Source organism: Salmo salar, chromosome 15 (assembly GCF_965601325.2).
Source record: "Salmo salar chromosome 15, fSalSal1, whole genome shotgun sequence".
Taxonomy (NCBI): domain Eukaryota; kingdom Metazoa; phylum Chordata; class Actinopteri; order Salmoniformes; family Salmonidae; genus Salmo; species Salmo salar.
The window spans coordinates 89,561,081-89,583,571 of NC_138305.1; positions in this window are offsets into that span (position 1 = coordinate 89,561,081).

Genomic DNA, 22,491 nt, shown 5'->3' on the forward strand with positions numbered 1-22,491 from the left:
TTCATTTTGCTGGACCCCAGAAAGAGTACATATGGACCAATACAATGTAAATACAACCATCCCAGCTCTGCAGATTTTTCTGCGAAGAGACAGAATCATTAGATCACTTGTTTTGATACTTCCCATATGTGGTTCGTTTCTGGTCGCAGGTTCAGAATTGCAACATTTACCTGTAGTTATCTCTAAAAAATAGCACTGCTGGGTGACTTGAAAAGTCATAGTCAATCGATCAGTAATATAATAGTACTCTTAGTAAAAATGCAATCTTTCAATTACATTCCGTAGAAACTATGAGAATAGAAAGGTTCAGAACTTTTGTGAAACATCACTGCAGAGTTGAAAAATATGGCAATTAGAAAAACAAAACTGGATGGTCTTCAGAGATAGGTGGGAAGAGTTGAGGGTAACTGAAGGATAAAAAAAGAAGATAACTAATGTAAAATATACTGTGTCCTTAAAATGTATATAGTATGTATAAACTGGAAGTAAAAGCCTGAATATTGTTGTCCATTAATTTACTCAAATTATGGGGATTGGAAATTATGCAGACAATTACATTGATAGAACCCACAATATATCTGCTGTATGAAAGCTGATCTACCCCTAAATAACAAAATACAATTTAAAAACACACAATAAACAGATATTACAATATATACAAACATACACATATACGGGTATTTATTTGCTTGAAAGAGCAGCATACATTTTTCCTGTCAGGACTAAAAAGAGAACCTTCAAAACAGCTGAAAAGGAAATTAAACAGCATGCTTTGTGTCCAACTGGACTGTGGGAACATGTGAAGTATTTGTAAAAAGAGAGACCCTGTGAGGTTGGAGGGGGACCTTTCTTTTGCCGCCAATGGAGGACTGAGCAAGGTTTAATACTTTAGAGAGAGTGTGGCCTTTATTCCCTGTGAAGAATCATTATTAGTGTCCTGCAAATGTATTGGTGGGTCCTAGAGAGACACCACATTGTGATTTCTCTAGCTGTGCCATGCGTTGTTGATAGGTCTATGGTCCTATCATCCATTGTGCTCCATTGCTATAGATCACTACTATAGCAGCAAACAGCAGAGGGCTTTTTAGAGACACGTTTGAGTCTCTGCTCTGGTCTCTAATACATTCCCAGACTAACTTGTCTAACTGTTAATCAAGAGCTCTCAAACATATTATTGAAATTATTGCGTCAAAGAATTTCCTGTAGTCAAAATTCATTTTGAAAAAGACATTCAACAGCAATACTAAAGGGTACTTTACAGTTGTAACCGCAGGTTGATGAGTCTTGTCCTGGAGGCAGAACTGAGCGATTTCCACTAGATAGGCCAGCTCAGCTGCAAAAGGTAAAATGTGCATTAGGGTTAGCAGTGTGGTTGAGGTTAGGGTTAAGATTAAGGTTATGGCTGTGGCATCTAGTGATAACTCTGCAGAGCTGCCTCTAGAACAAGATTCATGTTGAAAAACACTAACCTCTGTTGTAACTGCCATAATATTGTTGTTATCCCAATTCTGGTCTTTTGACCAATTATTGGCAAATGAGCAGATCTGATTGGTCAAAAGACCAATTAGTGAAAAAATTATCAAAATTAGACTGCTTGTGTAAACGCAGCCTATGAGCTCTGGATCATTATGTCACATATTTCATAAATAATTATGTATCCATTTTTCCACTACAAATACTACTACAGCCTCCTACTGTACGCTTGGAGAAAGGGAGCCGTAAGCTTTGCAGCTCTGTCCTAAACCACTGTCTTACATTCACAGTTTTGGGTTCATGTGGCTGTTAATATAACTGACAAAGAGGAATACTATAATTGGAGACAGAATGTCAGAATGAGTCTGGTGACCAATAAGAATATGAATCCATTGTAGTAACTGTATCATACACTAGGGACGAGTGATTTATTTTCTGAGCTGAACCTAATAGAGTAATAGGCTTATTCATTATATGCCACCTCCTCCTTATAGGATTTAAACAACACACCTACGCTGAGTGTACAAAACATTAGGAACACCTGCTTTTTCCATGACAAAGACTGACCGGGTGAAACAAGGTGAAAGCTACGATCCCTTACTGACAGGTTAAATTAGGATTTTTAAGCCTTGAGACAACTGAGACATGGACTGTGTATGTGTGCCATTCAGAGGGTGAATAGGCAAGACAAAAGATTTAAGTGCCTTTGAATGGGGTATACTAGTAGGTGCCAGGTGCACTGGTTTGAGTGTGTCAAGAACTGCAACGCTGCTGGGTTTTTCATGCTCAACAGTTTCCCGTGTGTATCAAGGATAGTTCACCATCCATAGGACATCCAGCCAACTTGACACAACTCTGCGAAGCATTGGAGTCAACATGGGCTAGCATCCCTGTGGAATGCTTTCAACACCTTGTGTAGTCCATGACCCAGCAAATTGAGGCTGTTCTGAGGGCAAAAAGGGGTGCAACTCAACATTAGGAAGGTGTCCCTAATGTTTGGTACACTCCGTGTATAAGACTAATATCCTTAGAAGGATTGTCATAAGTTATAATCCTAGCTTTCATCAGCTAACAGTCTGTAACAAATGCTTTGAGAAGGCAACAGCTGCATCCGCATGGCTACATGGTAGAGCCAGCCCTGGAGGCAGAACTGAGCAGTTTCCACTCGATAGGCCAGCTGCAAAGTCAAAGTTGAAAAAACATGTGCTTTTTTGTCTTAATTTAAGGTTAGGGTAAGGCATTAGGGCTAGCACTGTGGTTCTGGTTGGGTTTAAAATCAGATGTGATGACTGTGACTGTGACTGTGCCAGCTAGTGACCACTCTGCAGAGCTGTCTCCAGTACATGAGTCATCTCAATAGATGTCAACCTGCGTAGAGCCATTTCCCATTCTGACAACAGCTCTTGAACAAGAGATGAAGAGTACGAGATTATGGAGCATTTATTTTATCGTCTAAGGGTGCCTCCATTACCTTGTAGAGCTATTAGTAGATGAATGGTAGTAATTTCTTCCTAATTAGCCAATTACAGTGCCTTCAGAAAGTATTCACACCCCTTGACTTTTTCTACATTTTGTTGTGTTACAGCCTGAATTTCAAATGTATTTAGATGTTTTGGTCAATAGCTTACCCACGATACCGCATAATGTTATGGTTTTTAGACATTTTTACAAATTAATAAATAATGAAAAGCATTCAACCCCTTTTTTTATGGCAAGCCTAAATACGTTCAGGAGTAAACATTTGCTTAATAAGTTACATAATAAGTTGCATGGACTCTGTGTGCAATGATTTTTTAATGATTACCTCATCTCTGTACCCCACACATACAAATACCTGTAAGGTCCCTCCAGGTGAGCAGTGAATTTCAAACACAAAGACCAGTTAGGTTTTCCAATGCCTCGCAAAGAAGGGTACTTATTGGTAGATGGGTAAAAAATAAAAATCAGACATTGATTGAATATCCCTCTGAGCATGGGGAATTACACAATTACACTTTGGATGGTGTACAGTATCAATACACCCAGTCACTACAAAGATACAGTTGTCCATCCTAACTCAGTTGCCGGAGAGGAAGGACACTGCTCAGGGATTTAACCATCAGGCCAATTGTGATTTTAAAACAGTTACAGTTTAATGGCTGTGATAGGAGAAAACTGAGGATGGATCAACAACATTGTAGTTACTCCACAATACTAACTTAATTGACAGAGTGAAAAGAAGGAAGCCTGAACAGAATACAAATATTCCAAAACATGCATCCTGTAAAAATGTCACTAAAGCAAAACTGCAAAAATGTGGATACAACATAACTTTATGTCCTGAATACAAAGCGTTATGTTTGAAGCAAATCCAACACAACACATCACTTAGTACCACTTCTCATATTTTCAAGCATGATGGTGGCTGCATCATGTTATGGGTTTGCTTGTCATCGGCAAGGACTAGGGAGTTTTTATAGCATAAAAATAAATGGAATAAAGCTAAGCACAGGTAAAAGCCTAGAGGAAAACCTGGTTCTGTCTGCTTTCCAACAGACCATGGGAGACAAATTCACCATTCAGCAGGACAATTACCTAAAACACAAGGCCAAAAATACACTGGAGTTGCTTACCAAGACAACATTGAATGTTTCTGAGTGGCCTAATTATAGTTTTAACTTAAATCCTTTTGAAAATCTATGGCAATACTTAAAAATGGCTGTCTAGCAATCATCAACAACCACCTTGACAAAGCTTGAAGAATTAAAAAAATAATAATCCAGGTGTGCAAAGCTCTTTGATATACCCAGAAAGGTAATTCTAACATATTGACTCAGGGGGTTGAATACTTATGTAATCAAGATATCTTTTTCATATTTTTTTTTTTTACAAATGTTAGAATGTTTCTACTTTGACGTTAGAGTATTTTGTGTAGATTGTTGACAAAAAAAACAATTTTAATCCCACTTTGTAACACAACAAAATGTGGGAAAAATCAAGCTGTGTGAATACTTTCTGAAGGCAGTGTATATGAGGGGATAATTAGATTGTCAGATTGTGAAAAGCTTGATAAGTGCAAGGATGCCCATTCAAAACCATTGATGGCTACAACCATTGTACTAATGAAGTTCTCCTAGTCTCCAGACTCTCCTCACTGTGGCTTGACTATTTTCACCGGTTTACTGGAGTGAGTATATCCTCAGCTAGAACATGAACAACATCTCCAGCTGGTACCTGTGGGAGTGTACTCTTTTTTTATTTTGTCAGAATGAGAATGAGTAGGCAATGGAGGGTCTTCCCACCTTCATCATTATTTTGCTCCACTGCAACACTCCCCAGGCTATTGTTGCAAATGAGAATGGGTTTTCAATAAACACACTGTACTGGGTAAAATGAATAGGTAGACAGAATATATCTGAGAGTGGTTGGTGAATACAACACACACACACACACACACACACACACACACACACACACACACACACACACACACACACACACACACACACACACACACACACACACACACACACACACACACACACACACACACACACACACACACACACACACACACAAACACACAGGCACGTACACACACCCTTGCTCACTCTGTGTGTGTGTCTGTGTTCTGACTCACTGTCAGGTGTGGGATAAGTCCTCCAAGGCTGTTCAGGGTTGCTCACACCAGGTTCAGCCCCACCCACATGTGTGTGATAATCTGTTCTCTCTCTTACCAAAGCTTCTCGCTCTAAAGGACCTTTCAAATCCGCTGTAATCATCCTATTGAGACAGCTGAACAGAGTGCTTTGTGTAATAGGGTTCTTTGCAAGATTTGTATTGCCAAAACCTGCAATTATTACCCAAAACGATAAGGTGGATTTTGATGTTTGCTGTTGTCTGATTTGTTCTTTGAGTTGGTTTGCATCAGCTGTCTATACTTACTGTCATGTATATTTTACCTAAGTCATTACTACACTACCTGTATGTAACACTTACATTTCAAAGTTAGTGATGCCGTGTTTCAGGAAGGACCCATGTTTTTCCTGGAAAGAATGCCTTCACAATATTGTACAACTTTATCAGAGAGATTGATCAAAACAAAGAGGAAACAAAAAAACTGAACAGATGCCCTTTTCATGGCTCATTGGCTTCTTAGATAAGATCCTTTTCAGAGTCAGAATAATTTCTTTACTACTGACCCACCTTCGGAATATATTACAATAAATTACAGTTGATTGGCTGTGTAAGGAGTCATGAAGGGAGATGTGTGGTTTGTATTCAGTGCTAGTTTGTTGCATCAAGTCCCTGAGGTGATTATGCATACTATTCTGTGGTAATAGGAACTTTTGCTCATTTCAAAATGGCAGCTTGAGTCTACTGCAAATGCTTGCATGAAATTCATTGATTTTAAGTGGAGTGGAAAGATAGTCTTCTCAAAAATAGTTTAAATTATGCTAAACTAAGCCCTCGACCCGGGAATGTAAAGTTGCACATTGTTGAGTGATTAGAAAATATCCTATCACCTTGGGATTGGGAAAAGTGAGGAGGTAAAGAGCATTCTTGTACAGTAACGACGTAAATAAGTGTGCAATTCTTCATTTTTTATTATTTGTCAAGTCTTTGTTATAAATGTATATCACCATATAAATGTATAAAATTAATTTATTTCAGTACATTTTTACCCACAAAATCAAAATCAAATCAAATCAAATTTTATTTGTCACATACACATGGTTAGCAGATGTTAATGCGAGTGTAGCGAAATGCTTGTGCTTCTAGTTCCGACCATGCAGTAATATCGAACAAGTAATCTAACCTAACAATTTCACAACAACTACCTTATACACACAAGTGTAAAGGAATGAATATGAATATGTACATGAAAATATAGGAATGAGTGATGGCTGAACGGCATAGGCAGGATGCAGTAGATGGTATAGAGTACAGTATATACATATGAGATGCGTAATGTAGGGTATGTAAACATTATATAAAGTGGCATTGTTTAAAGTGGCTAGTGATACATTTATTACATCAAAATGGCAAGATGCACTAGCTCAGATATTTGTTTTATTCGGAAGTCAAAATGACTTTACTGAAAGTTAACAAAGGTCCTTATTCTTCTGACTCAGTTCATACATTTCTCAATTGTAGGTCAGCAGAAAAATCCCTGCAGAGTTTGTTTTATTATAAGTAGGATATAGAGTACAGTATATACATATGAGATTAAAGTGGCTAGTGATACATTTAATAGATACATTTTTCATTATTAAAGTGGCTAGAGTTGAGTCAGTATGTTGGCAGCAGCCACTCAATGTTAGTGATGGCTGTTTAACAGTCTGATGGCCTTAAGATAGAAGCTTTTTTTCAGTCTCTCGGTCCCCGCTTTGATGCACCTGTACTGACCTCGCCTTCTGGATGATAGCGGGGTGAACAGGCAGTGGCTCGGGTGGTTGTTGTCCTTGATGTTCTTTTTGGCCTTCCTGTGACATCGGGTGGTGTAGGTGTCCTGGAGGGCAGGTAGTTTGCCCCTGGTGATGCATTGTGCAGACCTCACTACCCTCTGGAGAGCCTTACGGTTATGGGCGGAGCAGTTGCCGTACCAGGCGGTGATACAGCCTGACAGGATGCTCTCGATTGTGCATCTGTAAAAGTTTGTGAGTGTTTTTGTTGACAAGACGAATTTCTTCAGCCTCCTGAGGTTGAAGAGGCGCTGCTGCACCTTCTTCACCATGCTGTCTGTGTGGGTGGACCATTTCAGTTTGTCCGTGATGTATACGCTGAGGAACTTAAAACTTTCCACCCTCTCCACTACTGTCCCGTCGATGTGGATAGGGGGGTGCTCCCTCTGCTGTTTCCTGAAGTCCACGATCATCTCCTTTGTTTGTTAAGTGTGAGGTTATTTTCCTGACACCACACTCCGAGGGCCCTCACCTCCTCCCTGTAGGCCATCTCATCGTTGTTGGTAATCAAGCCTACCACTGTAGTATCGTCTGCAAACTTGATGATTGAGTTGGAGGCGTGCATGGCCACGCAGTCGTGGGTGAACAGGGAGTTCAGGAGAGGGCTGAGAACGCACCCTTGTGGGGCCCCAGTGTTGAGGATCAGCGGGGTGGAGATGTTGTTACCTACCCTCACCACCTGGGGGCAGCCCGTCAGGAAGTCAGGGTCTCGAGCTTAATGACGAGTTTGGAGGGTACTATGGTGTTAAATGCTGAGCTGTAGTCAAACCTTTACCATTCCAGTAGTATAACATAAATCTGAACGATACAGTCCATTTTCAGGAGATGAGGATCCTCTTCGATTCAATATGGTTGACTACCACACAATGTTTGAAATAAAAATAATATATATGATAATAAACATATACCCTTTGTAGAGGCATGCCTATATAGTGAGAGTGCACACCAGAGAATAATATTTCCTAACAAACCCTGAAGCATAATGGCCATTTGCACGAGGGAAGCTCTCTTCCACTACATCAGTAATACAGTCATATTTAAAGATAGCAGTGAGGTTGTTGGTTGTTTAAGCAGGCTGAAACCAAAGCTGCTGGGTCTGTGAGTACACAATTCCCTATATAATGCATTACATTTGACCAGAGCGCTATTGGCCCTGGTGAAAAGAAATGCACTATATAGGGAATACAGGGTGCCATTTGGGACAGACAGAGGCTCTCTCCAGGGCAGGGCCTCACACCGAGACATCCCTGCTAATGATCTCCATATACCATCTACTGTATGTATGCCTCAGCCCTGCCTCCAGCTTTGATGAATCCTTTATGATGGGAGATTGTTTTTTAGATTAGGACACAAATAATTCTTCAGTGATGTACTGGTTACTGTATGTGGAAGGCAAGATGCATGTACTATACCATGGCTGTACTGTTTTTCCCCCCATTCTCCTCTCAAAATTGTTTTGCTAATGTATGAATCAAAAACATTATTTTAAATGTCAAGCTAGCAGAGATGCAACACTGCACAAACACACATTCCTGTGAGGGAACGTAGCTTCAAGTATCATCGTCAAGGGCCTCGGGAACGGTCTGTAGGGACAGACCAGCCAACTTCTCCAAGAGGCGATGAAGACATTTTATTGTCTTGGCCATATGGCTTGTGTTCATGTGTTCTAGAAAATGTGTTGCTTCTCCTTGGGAGGAGAATAAGAGTCTTAATCACACATCTATATAGCAGCCAAGCCTTAAAAGGCAGCTGTCACCATTAGGAACCTCATGATGCCTGTCATAGAGAGACGCACTGCCCTTGAAACTGAAAGAACCACTGAGTATTGATCCGCTTTGAGTAACTTCACCAGACCATTGCTAGCCGACCTATATAGAAACACTTTTTGTTTACATGGAGATTGTGGTCAAGAGTCTTGTTTTTGAACACTATGTCCACGTAAACTGTACCTGAGGTGTCATTGGCAAGGAAAGTTGCAACAGAGACCCATCTAGAGTATGACGTACTTACAGTGGGTACCATAAGTAGTTTTGTTGTGTTACATAGTTGGATTTAAATAGATTTAAACGTAGATTTTTTTTGTAATTGATCTACACAAGATACTCCATAATGTCAAAGTGAAAAGAAAATGACACACATTTTTACAAATAAATACAAATTAAATAGCCTAGTGGTTAAAGCATTGGACTAGTAACCGGAAGGTTGCTAGATCAAATCCCTGAGCTGACAAGGTAAAAATCTGTCGTTCTGCCCCTGAACAAGGCTGTTAACCCACTGTTTCTAGGCTATTGTTGTAAATAAGAATTTGTTCTTAACTGACTTGCCTAGATAAATAAAGGTAAAAAAAAATGACTAAAATATAGTCTTTGCATAAGTACAATATTCACCCCCTTTATTTAGGTAAGCTTAAATTAGTTCAGGAGTAAAATTTGACTTAACAAATCACATAATACATTTCATGGATTCATGCTGTGTGAAATAATATGGGATGAGTCCTTCAGTCAAGTATTGAATTTCAAGCACAGATTCAGGGATTCAGGGAGTTTTTCAAAAGCCTCATAAAGAAGGTCAGTAGATGGGAAACAATAACAAATCCGACATTGAACATCTCTGTAAGCATAGTCAAGTTAATAATTATGATGTGGATGATATACTAAACCACGAAACACATCAAAGATAGTGTACATTAGTCCATCTAAAGTGAGCTGCAGGACAGGAAGGAAATTGCTTAGGGATGTCACCATTAGGCGATTGAATACAGCAAAAATGGTTGTGATAGTTCAATGGAAGGAGAAAACTGAGGATGGATCAACAACATTGTAGTTACTTCACAATAATGACCTAAATCATAAGAGTGAAAATAATTTAAAAAAATACAGAATAAAAATATACAGAACCTGCATCCTGTATACAACAAGGCACTAAAGTAATACTGAAGAAAAACTACACGGCAAAGAAATACACTTCTTGGCATGAATGAAAAGCCTTATGTTTGGAGCAAATTCAACACAACACATCACTGAGTAACTGCCTCCTTATTTTCAAGTATGGTGGTGGCTGAATCATGGTTTTATTTTAGTGTTTAATATTAGCGTTTATTTTTCATTAATCTTTAAAAAATGTTGGAATATTTCTTCCACTTAGACATTAGAGTATTTTGTACAGATCGTTGACAAAAAAAATACAATTTATTCATTTTAATCGCAGTTTGTAACAAAATAAAATGTGAATAAATCTAACAGGGGTGAATACTTATAATACACACTGTATCCATCAGAATTGGGTTTTACATGTAATCTGATTACAAAAAAATGAACTGTTATCAGCTACATTACCAGCTAAAATATTGTAATCAGATTACAGATACTTTCGAAAAACTTGATGGTTACTTCTTGGATTACATTTAAATTCAGAAAGGATGTTTTGGAAAAAATACATTATGCCAATTTTCTGTTTTCTCAATGACATTCAATTCAGCATTGAAAAAAGGAGCAAGTTTAAGATTGTTCCACCTGAGGGGGTCTGACCACAAGTCAGAGACCACTATGATGACACACCAAATGCATTTGATGGATCCTTTTTGTCTTCTAATGCCTCTTAAAGGGAAAGTAATCCAAAAGTAACTGAGCGTAATCAGATTACCTTCCTGAGTTTGGGTAATCCAAAAGTTATGTTAATGATTACAATTTTGGACAGGTAACTAGTAACTAATGGATTACATTTAGAAAGTAACCTACCCAACCCTGGTATCCATCATATATTTCCAAATAGTGTTGTATCCACTGGCACGTTGACTCATCACAACGGATAAACCGGTCCACAATTCAGAGACCATGTATATGTCAGAATGTACCAGCAGCAGTCCAGACATTACAATGTTTCTTGATATGTAATGACACAGATGTTAGGTCTGAGATTGGTGTATGGAGCTCATCATGCCTCATCCTGCTTTTCACTTTGGGGCAAGGAAAAACCGTCATGCCTCAGTTGTTCTGGTAATTATTTCTGCTCCTCTCCCTTTTCCATGCCCAATCCCAACCCTCCACGGAGTGTGTCCCAAACGACACCCAATTCCCTATATAGTGCACCTCTTTTTACTAAAGCCCTATGGGCCCTGGTGTAAAGTAGTGCACTTTAAAGGGAATAGACAATAATAGCTCAGGCCTACTTCTCTCCCAGAGGACATGACACTGGAACAGCTATATAGCTATATCTGTGAAAATGGGGATTAGTAACTACCATGTATATAGGTATAATATTTCTTCTTGCATTACAAAGAATATTTGTTTTATTTTTCATTCATCTTTAAAAAAAGGAATTCCTCTTCCACTTTGACAGAGTATTTTGTGTTGATTGTTGACAAAAAAAAGACAATTAAATCAATTTTAATCACACTTTGTAACAAAATAAAACGTGAAGTAGTCCAAGAGGCCTGAATACTTATAATACCCACTGTATCCATTAGAGTTGGATTTTACATGTAATCTGATTACAATAAAACAAACTGTAGTCAGTTACACTACCAACATAGATATGGTAATCAGATTACAGATACTTTTGAAAAAATAGATGATTACTTCTTGGATTACTTTTAAATTCAGAAAGGATGTTTGCGGGATGAAAAATAAATGATGATACCCTTATTTTTTCTCAATGACATTCAATTCAGCGTTGGAAAAAGGTGCAAGTAAAATTTGTTCCACCAGAGTGAGTCTGATCACAAGTAAGAGACCACTATGATTGCACACCAAATGCATTTAATGGATCCTTTTTGTCTTCTAATGCTTCTTAAGGGAAAAGTAATCTAAAAGTAACAGAGTAATCAGATTATGTTACCGAGTTTGGGTAATCCAAAAGTTACGTTACTGATTACAATTTTGGACAAGTAACTAGTAACTAACGGATTACATTTAGAAAGTAACCTACGCAACCCTGGTATCCATCATATATTTCCAAATAGTGTTGTATCCACTTGCACGTTGACTCATCACAACGGATAAACCGGTCCACAATTCAGAGACCATGTATATGTCAGAATGTACCAGCAGCAGTCCAGACATTACAATGTTTCTTGATATGTAATGACACAGATGTTAGGTCTGAGATTGGTGTATGGAGCTCATCATGCCTCATCCTGCTTTTCACTTTGGGGCAAGGACAAACCGTCATGCCTCAGTTGTTCTGGTAATTATTTCTGCTCCTCTCCCTTTTCCATGCCCAATCCCAACCCTCCACGGAGTGTGTCCCAAACGACACCCAATTCCCTATATAGTGCACTTCTTTTTTACTAAAGCCCTATGGGCCCTGGTGAAAAGTAGAGCACTTTAAAGGGAATAGACAATGGTAGCTCAGGCCTGCTTCTTTCTCCCAGAGGACATTACACTGGAACAGCTATATAGCTATATCTGAGAAAATGGGGATTGGGAACTACCATCTTAGATTGGATACAATTTCTCCATATTAAGAGTAACAAATTGAATGAAATAGTACAATGTTATCGCTCAGGTCGAATTGCCCCTCACGATTGTGTTCCCCTGATAAAGGTGATGGCGCGTCTCCTACAGTAGTTGGACCATGCTATGTTTCAGATTAGATCTCCCTCTCTCCATTATCTCTCTCTACTCTCTAGTTTGTTTGTAAGAGAGAGTAAGAGTAAGAGAGGGGAATATGAACTCAGCAAAAAAGAAACGTCCTCTCACTGTCAACTGCATTTATTTTCAGCAAAAGTAACATGTGTAAATATTTGTATGAACATAACAAGATTCAACAACTGAGACATAAACTGAACAAGTTCCACAGACATGTGACTAACAGAAATGGAATAATGTGTCCCTGAACAAAGGGGGGGTCAAAATCAAAAGTAACAGTCAGTATCTGGTGTGGCCATCAGCTGCATTAAGTACTGCAGTGCATCTCCTCCTCATGGACTGCACCAGATTTGCCAGTTCTTGCTGTGAAATGTTACCCCACGCTTCCACCAAGGCATCCGCAAATTCCCGGACATTTCTGGGGGGAATGGCACTAGCCCTCACCCTCCAATCCAACAGGTCCCAGACGTGCTCAATGGGATTGAGATCCGGGCTCTTCGCTGGCCATGGCAGAACACTGACATTCCTGTCTTGCAGGAAATCACGCACAGAACGAGCAGTATGGCTGGTGGCATTGTCATGCTGGAGGGTCAAGCTCAGTCCAATGATGCTGTGACACACCGCCCCAGACCATGACGGACCCTCCACCTCCAAATCGATCCCGCTCCAGAGTACAGGCCTCGGTGTAACGCTCATTCCTTCGACAATAAACGTGAATCCGACCATCACCCCTGGTGAGACAAAACCGCGACTCGTCAGTGAAGAGCACTTTTTGCCAGTCCTGTCTGGTCCAGCAACGGTGGGTTTGTGCCCATAGGCGACGTTGTTGCCGGTGATGTCTGGTGAGGACCTGCCTTACAACAGGCCTACAAGTCCTCAGTCTAGCCTCTCAGCCTATTGCAGACAATCTGAACACTGATGGAATAATTGTGCGTTCCTGGTGTAACTCGGGCAGTTGTTGTTGCCATCCTGATGTTCGGATGTACCGATCCTGGGCAGGTGCTGTTACACGTAGTCTGCCACTGCGAGGATGATCAGCTATCCGTCCTGTCTCCCTGTATCGCTGTCTTAGCTGTCTCACAGTACGGACATTGCAATTTATTGCCCTGGCCACATCTGCAGTCCTCATGCCTCCTTGCAGCATGCCTAAGGCACATTCACGCAGATGAGCAGAGACTCTGGGCATCTTTCTTTTGGTGTTTTTCAGAGTCAGTAGAAAGGCCTCTTTAGTGTCCTAAGTTTTCATAACTGTGACCTTAATTGCTGTGTCTGTAAGCTGTGAGTGTCTTAACGACCGTTCCACAGGTGTATGTTTATTAATTGCTTATGGTTCATTGAACAAGCTTGGGAAACAGTGTTTAAACCCTTTACAATGAAGATCTGTGAAATTATTTGGATTTTTACTAATTATCTTTGAAAGACAGGATCCTGAAAAAGGGCCGTTTCTTTTTATGCTGAGTAAATATACTGAGCAAAAACATAAACGCAACATATAAAGTGTTGGACCCATGTTTCATGAGCTGAAATAAAAGTGCCCAGCAATTTTCCATACGCACAAAAAGCTTATTTCTCTCAAATTTTGTGCACAAATTTGTTTACATCCCTGTTAGTGAGCATTTTTCTTTGGCTAAAATAATCCATCCACCTGACAGGTGTGTCATATCAAGAAGCTCATAATTTAATAGCATGATCATTACACAGGCATACTTTGAGCTGGGGACAATAAAAGGCAACTCTTATATATGCAGTTTTGTCACACAACACAGTGCCACAGATGTCTGAACTTTTGAGGGAGCGTGCAATTGGCATGGTGACTCCAGGAATGTCCACCAGAGCTGTTGCCAGAGAATTTAATGTTAATTTCTCTACCATATGCTGCCTCCAACGTAATTTTAGAGAATTTAGCAGTAAGTCTAACCAGCCTCACAATCCAACCAGCCTCACAACCGTATGGCATTATGTGGGCGAGCGGTTTGCTGACGTCAACATTGTGAACAGAGTGCCCCATGGTGGCGGTAGAGTTATGGTATGGGCAGGCATAAGCTACGGACAATGAACACAATTGCATTTTATCGATGGCAATTTGAATGCACAGGAATACCATGAAATACCGTGTTGAGGTCCTGAGGCCCATTGTGAGGCCCATTTTTTTAAGGTATCTGTGACCAACAGATGTATATCTGTATTCCCAGTCATGTGAAATCCATAGATTAGGGCCTCATGAATTCATTTCAATTGACTAATTTCGTATGAACTGTACCTCAGTAAAATCTTAGAAATTGTTGCATCTTGCGTTTATATTTTTGTTCAGTATATTTTAAATGACAGATTAGTAATGTCGGTCAGGGACCCAGCACTGTGACCTGTAAAAGGCATGGTAAATGTGAGTTTGGATGATAATTTACAATGTCTCAGACAAAATGGCTGGCAAAAGCATAAAAAGCCATGTTGCAGTGGCTTAGATTGGAGATTTGTGTTTCACAGCATGTTGATTACAGGAAACACCATAAACTCATTTTGTCTTCTTTTGCATGGCCTCTCAATTTCTTTCATAATTGAGTAGTGTAGTGTATGAATGTTTGATGTTTCAAGTCCCTATTTTGTCTGGGTTCAAACAAATTCCCTCTGATAGCAGAACACACAAGTTTCTGCATGACCACACCTAGGGTACTGAAGCAGGAAACAGGGATGGTCTTTCATGAGAGAAGAGACACTCAAACACTACTATGTAGGATGCTGGGTTCAAACATGTAGCACCTCCACAAAGTTTAATTATAGGCTAAGTATTCCAGTGGTTTCTTCAACCTCGATGTTGCTTACCACCCAATTTTACTTAATGAAACTATTTCCATCTGGACATGCATATGGGTATTTTATTATATTTGGGAAACTCTCCCCCCAGATGGAGAGCAAATGGCAGAAAATCTGTTGACAGAAAATATGTATTGTGTTTTGTGGTTTACTGGTTCATTTGATTTAGTCTGCCCTCTAGGGATTTCCTCAGGTAACACACAATCTACACTTCCCCAGTTCACACTGAACACAGGAAATTATTAGAACCCATAGTACAAGTATTTTGATATGTATGCATGTTTGATTTAATTTGAATGACATTCAGCAGTTCCGGGTATGCATTCTACATATCAGACAATGCTCCAGTAAATTCACAGACTGTGATCTATCAAACTAAATGCCGTCGTAGATAGTGTGGTGGTCGAAATCCTTGAATGCAGCTTGGATATAGACAGACCGTGACATGTCAGTGGCAACTGCTTCTCTGTGTGTTGGCAATATGATGACATGACATAAGAACTCACTAAATCCATGGTAAATGTTCTATCCGTCTTCAGTGTGTCTCACAGTTGTATTAGTACAGGGTCTAGAACTAAGTAGATAAAGCCTCAGGGTGGCATTCCCATGACGTCCCCAGCCTACTCTCTCCTCTTGGGATGTAAACACTGTTAAGACAGATTAGTTATACTGCAACAGTTAAAGCAGATTAGCAGAGATTATAAACAAACATGTTGGATTAGGCAGACAGCATCATTTCCTTCTTTTCACATATCCAGCTCAAGCAATTAAAGCAGTGGTTATGGTACAGTACTGGTTTAACCTAGATATGTTAATTTCTCCAGATTTTAGATGTGTACTGAAGTGTGGAACCACAGTAAGTCCCAACCTTGGTGTATCATTAGAGTAACTAACTACCAGTTGGTCATTGCTTTTTTTATGACTGCTGTTACTTTTAAGAACCATGTTCCTTGAGTATGGCTTTGGTGTGTCTTGCTGGTGCGTATTTTGTATCTCATTCTTTTCTACCTCCATCTGATAATGAAGTCCTCATGGCATGACTCATAATGTAATCTTTTGATATTATAGGCAAATATCAATTAGCATCACAAGAACTGTTATAAAGTCTGTTGAAATTACAAAATATTGTTTCCTCTGCATTTCTTCAAATCTCCTCTCCGTTTATCTCCATCACCCAAGGTTAATATAAGCCGTGGCTGGGCTCTCAAGTCTCCAACAGCCATCACGATGAAAGAAGGATTGACCCATCCTGAAAAGCTGCCAAGATCCAATCTTCTGGGTCTCAATTAAAGTCAGATTTACTGACATCAGTCCCAGTTCAGTGTGTGTAATTACGTACAAGCTGTTCAGTAAGGAGATAATGCAGAGGCTTATGGGAATGGCTACTAATTGGAGGCCTTCACTTTCTCGGTTTGTGCCCACGTCTTGAACTGTGAATGCCTGTCAGTGTCCTCAGTGTGATATAGTTAACTCTGTATGTACAGTACCAGTCAGAAGTTTGGACACCTACTCATTCTAGGGTTTTTCTTTATTTTTACTATTTTCTACATTGTAAAATAATAGTGAATCAAATCAAATTTTATTGGTCACATACACGTGATTAGCAGATGTTATTGCGGGTGTAGCGAAATGCTTGTGCTTCTAGCGCCGACAGTGCAGTTGGGGTGGCAGGTAGCCTAGTGGTTAGAGCGTTGGGCCAGTAACCGAAAGGTTGCTAGATCCCCGAGCTGACAAGGTAAAAATCTGTCGTTCTGCCCCTGAACAAGGCAGTTCCTAGGCTGTCATTGTAAATAAGAAATTGTTCTTAACTGACTTGCCTAGTTAAATAAAGGTTAAAAATAAAAATATCTAACAAGTAATTTCTAGCAAATTACACCACATATACACACAAGTCTAAGTAGGAATGAATTAAGACTATATACATATGGACGAGCGATGTCAGAGCGGAACGGACTAAGATACAGTAGAATAGTATACTGTAGAATAGTATGAGATACTGTAGAATAGTATAGAAAATAGTATATACATATGAGATGAGTAATGCCAGATATGTAAACATTAAGTGACTAAGATACTGTAGAATAGTATAGAATACAGTATGTACATATGAGATGAGTAATGCAAGATATGTAAACATTATTAAGTGACTAAGATACCATAGAATACAGTATATACATATGTGATGAGTAATGCCAGGTATGTAAACATTATTAAAGTGACTAGTGTTCCATTCCTTAAAGTGGCCAGTGATTTATAGTCTATGCCTATAGGCAGCAGCCTCTAATGTGCTAGTGATGGCTGTTTAACAGTCTGATGGCCTTGAGATAGAAGCTGTTTTTCAGTCTGTCGGTCCCAGCTTTGATGCACCTGTACTGACCTCGCCTTCTGGATGATAGCGGGGTGGCTCGGGTGGTTGATGTCCTTGATGATTTTTTGGGCCTTCCTGTGACATCGTGTGCTGTAGGTGTCCTGGAGGGCGGGTAGTTTTCCCCCGGTAATGCGTTGGGCAGACCGCACCACCCTCTGGAGAGCCTTGCAGTTGCAGGCGGTGCAGTTGCCGTACCAGGCGGTCATACAGCCTGACAGGATGCTTTCAATTGTGCATCTGTAAAGGTTTGTGAGTGTTTTAGGTGACAAGCCAAATTTCTTTAGACTCCTGAGGTTGAAGAGGCTCTGTTGCGCCTTCTTCACCACATGGTCTGTGTGGGTGGGCCATTTCAGTTTGTCAGTGATGTGTATGCCAAGGAACTTGAAGCTTTCCACCTTCTCCACTTCGGTTCCGTTGATGTAGATGCTGTTTCCTTAAGTCTGCAAATATCTCCTTTGTTTTGTTGACGTTGAGTGAGAGGGTGTTTTCCAGGCACCACACTCCCAGAGTTCTCACCTCCTCCCTGTAGGCTGTCTCGTCATCGTTGGTAGTCAACCCTACTACTGTTGTGTCATCTGCAAACTTGATGATTGAGTTGGAGGCGTGCTTGGCCAAGCAGTCATGGGTGAACAGGGAGTACATGAGGGGGCTGAGTACGCACCCTTGTGGGGCCCCAGTGTTGAGAATCAGCAGAGGGGAGGTGATGTTTCCTACCTTCACCACCTGGGGAAGACCCGTCAGGAAGTCCAGTTGCACAGGGCGTGGTTTAGACCCAGGGTCTCGAGCTTAATGATGAGCGTGGAGGGTACTATGGTGTTGAATGCTGAGCTATAGTCAATGAACAGCATTCTTACATAGGTATTCCTCTTGTCCAAATGGGATAGGGCAGTGTGCAGAGTGATGGCTATTGCATCGTCTGTGGATCTATTGGGCGGTAAGCAAATTGAAGTGAGTCTAGGGAGGCAGGTAAGGTAGAGGTGATTTGATCCTTGACTAGTCTCTCAAAGCACTTCATGATGACAGAGGTGAGTGCTATGGGGCGATAGTCATTAAGTTCAGTTACCTTTGCCTTCTTGGGTACAGGAACAATTGTGGCCATCTTGAAGCATGTGGGGACAGGAGACTGGGATAGGGAGAGATTGAATATGCCCGTAAACACACCAGCCAGCAGGTCTGTGCATGCTCTGAGGATGCGGCTAGAGATGCCGTCTGGGCCGGCAGCCTTGTGAGTTTGAGTTTATTTGAGATTTGAGTTTATTTTATTTTTACAGGGACAGTGCACATTAATCAACGTTTCAGTAAAAGTGCCGGTTTTAGCCAGCCGGCTAATTTTCAACCACAGTCCCTGGGCAGGTTATTAAAAACAATTACAATATAGACAATCATTGAGCAGTGAGCACACGCAGAGCAACATAGGACAAGCAAGACATAGCATACAGACAGTGCAACATAGGACAAGCAAGATGTAGCATACAGACAGAGCAACATAGAACAAAAAGCAACAAGACAAAATCCATAAAAGCAACAAAGTGCTACAGACAACAGACAACATGGAAAGCGGCAATACACAGCTAAGGATTATGTTCACAAATCTGATTGACCTTTAGCCATGTCTTCATGCATTTTGTGAAAGTGTGATATGTGGTGCAGTTATGTGTGTCTGATGGCAGTGTATTCCAGACATGGGAAGCTCTCACAGAGAAAGCGGATTTACTAAAAGTGCTTTTCCTTAAGGGAACTATACAGTCACCTCTCATGGCAGACCTTGTGGATCTGCTGCCATATGTTTGGGTTTTCTGTTTAACAAAAATACTGAGTGGAGGGGGAGCCAGGCCATTTAGGATCTTGAATACAAGACATGCGTCGGTGTATTGCACAAGATTTTCCCAACTCAGGAGCTCATGCTTTCTGAGGATGTAACAGTGATGATGGCTATTGGGCTTCCTATCAAGCACTTTGAGAGCCTGTTTGTAGACAGACTGAATAGGTTTTAATGTTATACAGCAAGCTTGGGCCCAACTAGTCAAGCAGTATGTTAAGTGGGGGAGTATCATAGATTTGAAGTACAGTTTTGCTACCTCTGTAGTCAAACAATTTCGTATAAATCGGAAATTAGTTAGGTTGAATTTGGTTATTTGAATTACCTTTTTCACATGCTTTTTAAAAGAGAGGTTGGAATCAAGTATGATGCCAAGGTACTTAAAATCAGATACCACCTGGAGCTTCTCCCCTGACACATAGACATCTGGCTCAGTAGCATCTGTTGCCCTCTTTGTGAAAAACAGGCAAACAGTTTTTTTCACATTGAGATACAAACACCAGTCACTGAGACACTTTGTAACCTGGACCATTACAGTAGTGAGTTCTTGTGCAGCTTGTTGTTTGCTCTTTGCATGCACATATATCACTGTATCATATGCATACATTTGAACTTCAGACCCAGTACAGACAGAGGGCAGATCATTAATGTACAGGCTGAACAGGAGGGGCCCCAGTATTGACCCTTGGGGCACGCCCACATCCTAGCTAAGAGTGGGCGACAGCTCATTGCTCACTCTGACACACTGAGTTCTGCCTTCAAGGTATGATTTCATCCATCTCAAGGCATCGGGGGAAAAGTTGAACTTGGACAATTTTGTGATGAGAATCTCATGGTTAACAGTATCAAAAGCCTTCCTTAGGTCTAGAAACACAGCCCCAACAATGCCCCCTTTGTCCATCTTGGACTTCACATTTTCCAAAAGAAAGCAGTTGGCCGTTTCTGTGGAGTGTTTCGCTCTGAAGCCAAACTGAATGGAGTGTAATGTGAAGGGGCTGTTGTTGAGGTGGACAATCAGTTGTTCTGCTACACACTTTTCAACAACCTTCGACACCACAGGTAGTATAGTAATGGGCCTGTAGTTACTCACATCAGCAGGGTCGCCCGATTTAAAGATGGCCGTTATTATGGCCGACTTCCATACCCTTGGAAACACCCCAAGATCAATAGATGTGTTGGTGACCTAGATGTGAGGGTAAATGTTTTACTCACGTCGGCCACGGAGAAGGAGAGCCCACAGTCCTTGTTAGCGGGTCGCGTTGGTGGCACTGTGTTATCCTCAAAGCGTGCAAAGAATGTTTTTAGCCTGTCCCTGCCACATACGTCTCGTGTCTGAGCCATTGAATTGCGGATTTCTCTCTATACTGACGTTTAGCTTGGTTGATTGCCTTGCAGAGTGAATAACTACACTGTTTATATTCTGCAATATTACCAGTCGCCTTGCCATGGTTAAATGCAGTGGTTCGCGCTTTCAGTTTCGCATGAATGGTACCATCTGTCCACGGTTTATGGTTAGGGTAGGTTTTAATAGTCACAGTGGGTACAATATCTCCTATACACTTCCTTATAAACTCAGTCACCGTATCCGTGTATGCATCTAGATTATTTTCGCAAGCTACCCGGAACATATCCCAGGCCGAAAGGAGAGCGTGGGAGGGCCTTGCAAGCATTCCGGAAGTTTGAAGAGCAATGGTCGAGAGTCTTAGTAGCGCGAGTAGGACAGTCGATATCTTGATAGAACTTTGGCAGCCTAGTCCTCAGATTTGCTTTGTTAAAATCCCCAGCTACAAGAAATGCAGCCTCAGGATATGTGGTTCCCAGTTTGCATAAAGTCCAGTGAAGTTTTTGAGGGCCGTTGAGGTTTCGGCTTGAGGTGGGATGTAAACGGCAATAGCGATGACGGAGGAGAATTCTCTTTGGAGATAATATGGTCGGCATTTAATTGTGAGGTTATCTAGGTCGGGTGAACAAAAGGACTTGAGTTCCTGTATGTTCCTAGAATTACACCATGAGTCGTTAATCATAAAACCCACCCCTCCGCACTATTTATTCCTGTCTGCGCAATGTACTGAAAATCCTGCTGGCTTTACCGACTCCAACAGAGTATCCCAAGAGAGCCATGTTTCCATGAAACAAAGTATGTTACAGGCCCCAATGTCTCTCTGGAAAGAAATCCTTGCTCTAAGCTCATCAACTTTGTTATCCAAAGGCTGAACATTAGCGAGTAATATACTCGGAAGCAGTGGGTGGTGTGTGTGCCTCCTAAGTCGAACCAGCAGGCCGCCTCGAGTGCCTTTCCTCCGCCGGCGATGTTTTGAATTAGCCTCTGGAATAAGTTAAATTGCTCTGGGGAGAGTGAACAAAGGATCTGCTCCAGTGAAGTCTTATTCCTGGTCATAATGCTGGTAGTTCTGGTGAGTAACCGTTGCTCTAATATCCAATAGAGCAACGGTATGTATGTAATGACACAAATGTATGTAATGACACAAAACATTTCCTGAGCTAATAATGTAAAAATAGTACATAAAAAACAAAATACTGCAAAGTTTCCTAAGAGCTAGTCGCGATGCTGCCATCAGTTGTCAAAATATATTTTTCCAACAGTCTTGAAGGAGTTCCCACATATGCTGAGCACTTGTTGGCTGCTTTTCCTTCACTCTGCGGTCCAACTCATCCCAAACCATCTCAATTGGGTTGAGGTCGGGTGATTATGGAGGCCAGGTCATATGATGCAGCACTCCATCACTCTCCTTCTTGGTTAAATAGCCCTTACACAGCCTGGAGGTGTGATGGGTCATTGTCCTGTTGAAACACAAAGGAAAGTCCCACTAAGTGCAAACGAGATGGGATGGTGTATCGCTGCAGAATGCTGTGGTAGCCATGCTGGTTAAGTGTACCTTGAATTCAAAATAAGTCACAGACAGTGTCACCAGCAAAGCACCCCCTCACCTTCACACCTCCTCCATGCTTCACGGTGGGAACTACACA